Here is an 8,889-nt window from a genome sequence, read left to right on the forward strand (position 1 = left end):
AAAAAAAAAAAGGAAAAAAAAAAAACGAAGCAAAAACAGACAAAAAAAACCTGAAAGGGATTGTGTATTTGTTTGATTCACTTAGAATTTTATTTTCTTATAACTTAAGTGCAATAAAATGTGTTTTTTTTTCTTTTTTTCATTTCAAGCATATCAGTTTGTTCAGTCTGTTTTTGTTACCTCTGTGAAGGCATCTTATATGTTCAATAAAGCAAATTATTTGGTTAAATGCCGTCCAGAAGTGCAGGTTTCCTAGGTAACGTCATCCCTGACGCGCTGTGACAGCTCTTTGGGTTCTTCCAAAATTCTTTGATTTTATTTAAATCAGGAATTGTTTTATGTTGAGTTTATTGTTTTTAGATTTTAAGCAATTAAGAAAAAAAAGTTATATTTTAAGTCAGTAGTGGAGCTGGAACATATATGGGGGTGAGATGATGGGGTAGAAGATTTTGGAAGGGGGGCAAGTGCAGCTGGGTGAGAAGACATTGCAAATGAAAGGATCAAAAATAATGAAACAAGTTTTTGCCTAAAGTCCTATTTCTAAGTCTTTGAAAAAAACCTTGTATTGAAGATTGCCTGATCTCAGTCCTATATAATACTAATGACTCAAAAGTTGGGGACAAAGCTTTTTGGTGAAGGGGAAGCTGCCCCTCCCTACCCCCTGTAGCTCTGCCCCTGGTTCAAGCAATTTTTTGGGAGTAGAAATGTGTCAAACTTTTAGTTGGAAGCGGCTTGATTATTAATTGTTGAGCATTTTTTCTGATTTTTTTTTCTTTTTTTTTACAGTTTAGAGAAATGTCAACATTTACAGAGGTTAAAACAAAGGCTCTTTCAAATCACAAGCATTTTTTTTTCATCTGGATTACAAAATACAAAAAAACTGTTTTTTTTTTGCCCTTAAATGACCAAACTTATCTCATTTATTCCAAGCAAATATTGTGGACAATACAAAAAAAAAAAATCCCAGATTTTTCAAACTCATCACAGAAATGATGAAAAAAAGGACAGAAAATGTTTAATGATTGCAAAGGATAACAAAGACATATTTCACATTTGATTCATTAAATATAGTTACTATTAACTAAAGCAGAATTGAGTGTCTTTGCGTGCAAAGGAGTGGGAAGAAGCAAATTTATTTAATCCCATCCCTAAATAATTTCTTAATTTCAGAGTTTTGCAAAGTTTTCGTAATCTATTTCTGATCAGATCAAGGGCCTACTTACTATAGGCTCTTAGTTCAAAAGAAAACTCGTCAAAAAAACAAATTCCTAATCTTGTTTTGTATCCCTAAAGCCAGTACTTCCAGGTAATTTCTTCTACTATTGGTCGTTTTCATTGGATGAAAGATTCTTGCTTTTCACTGTCATTGATTGGACAGCAAAGCCTTCTGGGAGGAGTCATATATTTTATTCCAAACAACAATACACATTGAAACTGTAAAACCCTCATCAATAATACAAACCAATTGTGAGGGTTTTCAAGTAGCATAAAGTAAAACCTTCCACTGCCTGTATGTTGATTATTCATCCTTTGATCACAGATGCTTCAGAACTGCAGACAGCATGGCAGATGTGTTTACCCACTTATTCAGGAGGTTTTTCTGGACCCATTTTTTATCGTCTTTGACCGTCACTCCCATCACTGATGTAGTGTCCTTTAGAGACTCAAAAACAAAAGTCTTTGTCCCTGAAGCACAGAGACTCCCAAAATCTTTGAAGGATGTTGTGGACAGTAGATGATACTTTAAACTCTGCCTCCTTGAGTTGTTCCTTATAAAGCTGATCCTATTTTAGACCTAAAACCAAATGTCTCAAGTTAGTTAAGACCTTTTTGAAAACTGTAGATCTGTAGCAGTTTTGAGATAAACCAATTTTGTGCAAAAACTTTATTAAGCCACCTATTTTCTGTTAGAGCTGAAACATTGTCTCGTCTTTAAGCTTTTTGGTTCTATTTAAATCTACAAACATCCAAACTTTACCAGATTCTTGTCTTACTTATTGCTTCTAACAGTAAAAAACTGTAATTTGCGATAGGACATGCACAGAATCTGTGCCGGCAGTCTGACACGATGCTCCGATGTAAGCTGTCCACGCTTTAAAGATGAACATTATGGGATGTCATGTTCAGTCTTTAGAGGCAAATGTCCCACTTTAACGCAGAGAAATTCCTACTTTCAATCAAGCATCACCTCCACTGCTGCTTTCCACACACAGATGTCCACTTTGAACCGTCTCCCAAAGTGGGTCAATCTTTAGAAATCCTTCAGATCCATCAAATCTTTCCATCCATCTTTATTCCCATTCGGGGGTTGCTGGAGCCTATCCAGCGACTGAAGCTCAAAGGTGGGTTCCCAGTTTATCAGGGTCACACAGAAACGGAAAAACACACACAGCCACACTTACGAGACCATCAATGAACCTATGAAGCGTGTTCCCAGCCGGGATTTGAACTTCTTGATGTGATTCGACAGTGTTAGCCTTTAACCAACAGCCATATTTAGATCCCAACTGATGAATGCAGCTGCTGCTACCCCGTGGACAGGCTTCGTGTCATCACAGTCCCATAGTTCACTGCGGTCCGTACACCAGGTAGGATCTCCTCTGCTGCCCTGCTGATGTCTGAAAACATGAATGTTCTCAAGAGGAGCTCAATTGTGCCTCAAAAGCTAAAAATGCTGCATTTGTTTGGGACTATTTTCAGCTCTACTTAACATTAATGCCATGTTAATGAAGGAACATGTTGGCCAGGCAGACAATCTGCCTTTTGTTATCCTGTGAGCAGTTACCGGAATGAGAAGCAGCTTTCTGACACACACCAGGAAGCTGGGCACAGTTTTGTAACAAAATGCAAATGCTGTTTATCAGATGGTTCTCTCTTTTCCTCTGTTGTGACTCAGTATTAAACTATACAAATGAGAAAAATTCTACTTCTAAGAGATGGAAATAAGTCGAGGCGTGTGTTGAATTTAAACTTTTCTAAATCTGTGCCTACAATCATGCAGCTGCACAGTGTTTTCAGTCCATGATCAGAAAGTCAAGAATGTTTCGTCCTTGACCACAGAAAATGATATTTAGGAAATATAGAAGGATTAATAAAGCGTAAAATTTTGCTTCATTAAAGGAATAAAAAAGCCACCAGACTGATAAAATTTGCTATACGGCACTCGGATTTCTAAATTGCAGAATCTATGACTAAAATGAGAAGTAGCTGTTTTGGATGATGCATCCACAAAGATTGCTTCAACTCGTTTCTTTTGTAAAGAGGACAAAGAGCTTCTTCTGCACACAAAAAAAATAATAATAATTTCAAGTGTTCTTTATGACTCCTGCTGTGAATGTGGAAAAAGAGATGGAGGTGGGATAATGTTTATTAAAGCTGTTACACATTGATTAATGTGTCCCTTCTTACCTGATTTATTGCTGGGGAGCTTCTTTTGGACTTACTTGTGCTGGTTTGAATTACACTTTTTTGTAGAATGTTTTTGCAGGTGTGTTATCAGGTTTGGATCAGGACTTCTGAATGTCCTGCTTGGTGAGTCCAGACTCCTCCGGCTGTATGAGGGCTAAGGGTCTCCAGGCCTCGAGGGCTGTATTCCTGCAGGTTTTCCAACATACCCTGCTCTGGCATGTTCTAATTGGCTGGACACACCTGAAGCAGGTACTCGGTCATAAGTAGGGCTTGAATAACTAAAAATCATGCAGACACAGCGGCTTATTTTATTTCCCGTCCTGTCAGTTTTGATTTTCCTTTCCTATTGGCAGTTCTGCTGTGCTGAATCCCTCACAGCTGTGTGGACCACCAAGCAAAGTGGAGTATGTTTGTATCAAAATGTATTCTCACTGTTTTACAGCTCGCTGAGCATGTCCGGTGTCCTGTGAGTCGTGCCGACTTGATGCTGTGTGTTTTACAGTCCGTCTCATTGGCTGAACTGTGGCCTGCTGTCACCGATAACCTCCTCTGGTCTTCCATAGTGAGCAAATGTAGCTTTAAGTTTGAAAACTGTGAGTGGTTGTGGATGGCATGTGGATTTTCTGTCTAGGAGGTTGGGAGGTTGACAAAAATGCTTCTTTGTGTCATGCTTTTCTGTGTTCCTGACACTAACATACATTTCTCCTCTCTAGAGGTATTTGACCTCTCCCTGCATTATTTTTCAACAGAGAATGTATTTGCTTCATAGTTTCTACATTGTTACATCTGTCCAACTGCTCGTTAATGCAAGTTTCTAATCAACCAATCACAGGGCAGCAACTTAATGTGTTTAGGGATGTAAACATGGTCAAGAAATGTAATTAAAGTGACTCTGAACATGGCATGGTTTTATGTGTCAGATGGGCTGGTCTGAGTATTTCAGAAACTGCTGATCTACTGGGATTTTCACCCACAACCAGGTTTACAGAGAATGGTCAGAAAAAGAGAAAATGGTCTGCAGAAGAGTATCTATGAACGTTCAACACGTCCAACCTTGAGGAAACTGAGGCTACAATTTGCACAAATGAAGACTCAACTGAGACATAAAAGCATAAATCCATCCTGCCTTTTAACAACGGCTCAGGCTGGTGGTGGTGGTGCCATGGTGTGGGGGATATTTTCTTGGCACACTTTGGGCTCCTTAGTACCAATTAATCATGGTTACAACACCACAGCCTATTTGAGTATTGTAGCTGACCATGTCCATCCCTTTATGACCACAGTGTACCATCTTCTGATGCTACTTCCAGAAGGATAAAGCTGGAAATTATCTAAGACTGGTGTCTTGAACACGAGAATAAGTTCACTCAAATGACCTCTACAGTCACCAGATCTTAACCCAATAGATCACCTTTGGGATGTGGTAGAGCAGGAGATTGGCATCATGGTAGTGCAGCCGATAAATCTGCAGCAACTGTGTGATGTTATCATGTAAATATGGACTAAACTCCCTGAGGAATGTTTTCATTACCTTGTTGAATCTATTCCACCAATGTTTAAAGGAGTTCTGAAGGCAAAAGGAGGTCCAGCCTGGTACTAGCAAGGTGTACCTAACAAAGCAGTCAATTAGTGTGAATGCATGGATCATTAATCTGTATTCTTTTAGGAGTGATCAGTCATGAACAGACAGCTCATTTCTGTCACTCCTGTTTCTGTCTGTCACGACCTCTGGCCAGTCTTTTCTGATGTGGTGCATTATGTTTACAAGCTGATCATCAGCAGACATCCCTGCTCTGATGAAGTCCATCTTTTTCTCTGATGGTGGAATAGTTCTTACAGACTTTTCTCCCTCTTTGTCTCTGCTGTGCTGCACTTCAGCTACAGCCAGTGTTTACCTGGCATGTCCACAGCCTCCAGGTTAAACCACATCAGTCCCATAAGAAGTCTCTGGGATTGACACATTTTTAAAGATTTATCAGCGGAATAAGAGGGTTCATGCACTGTGACCAGTTTAAGTTCTGCTGGGACCATGAAGGTATTTTCTCACATGAAGGCACAGCTCTGCGATGCTCTGTTTCCTTAAGCACAAAGCCACTGGTCTTCAGTCACATCCACAGAGATGAGGACGCCTCTGTGCTTCTACAGGGATCATAATAAACTAGGGTTCATGAACTGGCGAGAAGGCCTTAAATTTTGAGAAAAGCTGCCAGCGGCACATGGACTCAAACCTATGTGAGGGCTCAATAGTTCATGTAGTTGTTGACTCCCTGTGGAAAAGTGGAAAACCTTTACTCGAGCAGTCATTCAGGGCTGTTTTCAGCTCAGGTACACTCCCTGGTTTTCAGGTTTTAAATGCTAACCCTTAAACTTAGTCAGGTCTGATGTCAGTTTTGTTGAACACCAATCCCAGAAAGTATGTTTGAACATTTTCAGCATTATAATTTGTTCCTCAGTCTTTCAACATGTTCACTTACTTTATCTTGTTTCCATACAGACAGCAGCTCTGCCCAAGTCTCCATTTTTCTGTGGATGACCTTAGATAACCCCAAAGGACAGGAAAGTCATTAAAATACTTCTGTTTGGTTTTATGAACAGAGGTGAGTATTTATAACTTACATTAACTCATTTACAGTTATTTAAGTATTTCTTTGTTAAAAAATAAAAAACTAAAAATAACTCCCTAGAATGGTTTTACCTCACTGCACTTTACTTCTACCTGAGTATGTCAAGGAGATCTTGTGGCTGGATGGTTAAGTTGGTTGGGTGTAGGACTTGGTGGACGGAAAACCTGGGTTTGCTTCCCAGGGGGGCGCATGGAGCTACATCTAGTGTGGGTTCTTAGGCAGGACCATTCATGCTACTGCCTAACTATGTAGCCACAAGGTGACCTTAGTCTGGGTCCCCTTGTGCCACTCCTTAGCCCAGATAAAATATAAGGCTTCATCAGTAAGGGAATCGACTTAAAAACTCTTTGCCAAACCACTGGTGCGAAACAGTGAAAGCTGATCCGCTGTGGCGACCCTTGATGGGATAAGCTGAAAGATGAGCAACTATGTAGCTCAAGGGTGAAAAACTCAAACTCTGCCATATCTGGTAACTTTTTTCCTTGTAACGTTTTAACCATTTATTCTAATAACGCACAATAAAATCAACACAATACAGTTATCCGTCCTTATTCGCGAGAGTTAGGGACCGGAGACATCTGCCAATACAACAAAACCACCAATATAAAGAACCCCCCGTTGATTATCGGTCTTCAATTGATAAAGTTGCAAAAATCTAATATCTCCAAACCCTAATTCATATTAAAAATATTTTTCTCTTTTAATATATATATATATTTTAATATATATAACATTTTTGTGTTTGTCTGGTACAAAAAGTTTTTGATAACAAATGAGACTTTTGTTCAGAACTTGTAGTTTTTTTTCTGAAGTAATTACTTGGATGACTGATTTTTGCTATCACTTGAGTAATATTGCTTAAAGTAAAAGTATCTTTACTTGAGGTTGATTCTTGTTTATTCTATCTTCATTTGATTGTTAAGGTGGTGCCATGATTACATAAACAGATCTTCCAGATACCAGATGCTGCATCAAGTGTATAAAAGATCCTTTAGCCTTCAGATGATCTAAAGATGAGCTAAATAAATCTCCCCTTTTGTATTTGTTCTACTTGGTGTTTTTAGTTCTACACAGATACATTCTTCTTCACTCTCTTTCTCAGCTGGAACGTCTATGCTCACCATTCTGTCGCTCTTTTTATGATGTTGTCATCCTCTGCCTGATCCAGCTCCTGTTTTACAGCTCTCAGCAGAGGAAAAGGCAGCAGCCGCGCTCTGGTGACTGCATGGGGCTGTTAGTTTATCTGAGCACAATCTTCACAGGCTGGGTTTCACATCAGTCAAACTCCCGCTCCTTTCCTCCGCTGGTCTCATACGTCTGGTTTAGGAGCTCCACGTCTGAAGAAGCTTGTCGTCTAAAGAGAGAATTTATATTCCCATGTGTGTGAGAGTCCTCGGGTCATCATGTTTTTCCTTTACAGGCAGCATGTTTGATTGACCCAGTGTGGACTGAACCATGTAGAGCTACGTAGCGGTGTAGCGATACGATATGTTTCGTGATACGCATCTCACGATATGTTACGATATTACCCACAACTACATCAGAACAAATTTTCACTATTTTTGTAAGCTGTGGCTCTGTGCATCAGTCGTAGCTTCACTTATCCGAGCCGCTACGAAGCACCGCAATCCGCGTTTTTATATGATTGTGGCCCAGAGTTTCCGTTTAGCACCCATCCCAAGTAAAAACTAAGTACTACAAAACATTAAAAACAGTGAGGCTGACTGAACATTTAACAAAAGTTGGTTCTCGCAAAATCTTGTTGTTGTTTTGGTCGTGATGTAGAGCTGCTGAAAGAGGCTCCATGTGCTGTGCTGCCAACTAGTGGTCAGGGGTTTAGGTGGAAAACAAAAGTAAAACGCTGAAGGACACTCATAAATAATTAATTAATTAAATATAATCTTGTCAGCACTTTAAATCGATACCAAATTTGCGATATATCAAATTTTGAACTTTCCTCCAATGGTCACCTTAACATCCAACTAAATGATACCTATCACGTAACTTACTCTCAGATTTTGCCCTATAATCTCATTTTCCCCACACTCACGCTGGGTATCGTTGCAGGGGTCTCTCCCTTTTTTTGTTTTTGTTGAACAAATATACAACTGCTTCATCAGCTTCACCATCCCATCATCAAACTGCATTCCCCTTCCTCCCTTTTGACTAAGCTTTGAGGATTCTCTGCTTCTTCACAGAGAACATACCATTGTTTTTCACTGTAGAGAATTTGTGCTATAAAATGGAAGAGTGGAAAGACAGAATAGTCAAACAATGCAACAGCCTCACATTTCAGTTTTAACCACTATCCTCCTCAGACCATAATTTGTTTGTGTACCTTTGATATTCAGAACTACTATAAATGAATGTTTTTTTTTAATCCGACCAACAAAAAGAAGAGGGAAAACTGAAACTGATAACCAAAAATCAACTGCATTTGAAATCATTTTTGCCTTTATCATTCTCAGTTGTTCTGTTCATCACACTAATGCAGATTTTTGCTGTCATGTTATCAAAGCTTTTTCTTCCTCCTCTATATAAGTCTATGTTGTTTAGCCTGAATGCAATAAACAAGCAGCGCCTTTATTCTGTTTTTTTATGCTTTTAACAAAAGCAAGAGAGGAGCATTTTAAATGTGACCCTTTGTTTTTCTTCCAAGACCGTTATCTGTCATGAAACCATGCAGCTCGAGCCGCAGCAGCAGCAGCAGAGCCTGTGCCGTGCTGCACATTCCCTCCTGTCCGTTGCCTAGCGATGGCTTGTCTCTGGCCCAGCCTCAGACATTAGTGTCCGCTGGCAGCATAAACACAATTGTGAGGAAGCGGCGAGCGCTGCACGTCCTCACATGGATGGACGT

The 8,889-nt window shown here is 39.6% G+C and overlaps 1 protein-coding gene across 6 annotated transcripts in view; it reads left to right on the forward strand.

Annotated features, from left to right (window-relative positions):
- The window catches only part of fbxw7 (F-box and WD repeat domain containing 7), a 77,503-nt gene extending 77,274 nt beyond the window's left edge, over positions 1-229 (forward strand). For all 6 annotated transcript variants that reach the window (XM_024259620.2, XM_024259621.2, XM_024259623.2 and 3 more), the window contains one exon: positions 1-229. This exon is cut by the window's left edge and continues 2,226 nt beyond it. The gene's annotated coding sequence lies outside the window, so the exon portion shown is untranslated.
- Positions 230-8,889: the final 8,660 nt, after the last annotated feature.

This window comes from Oryzias melastigma, linkage group LG1, assembly GCF_002922805.2.
Source record: "Oryzias melastigma strain HK-1 linkage group LG1, ASM292280v2, whole genome shotgun sequence".
NCBI classification, from domain to species: domain Eukaryota; kingdom Metazoa; phylum Chordata; class Actinopteri; order Beloniformes; family Adrianichthyidae; genus Oryzias; species Oryzias melastigma.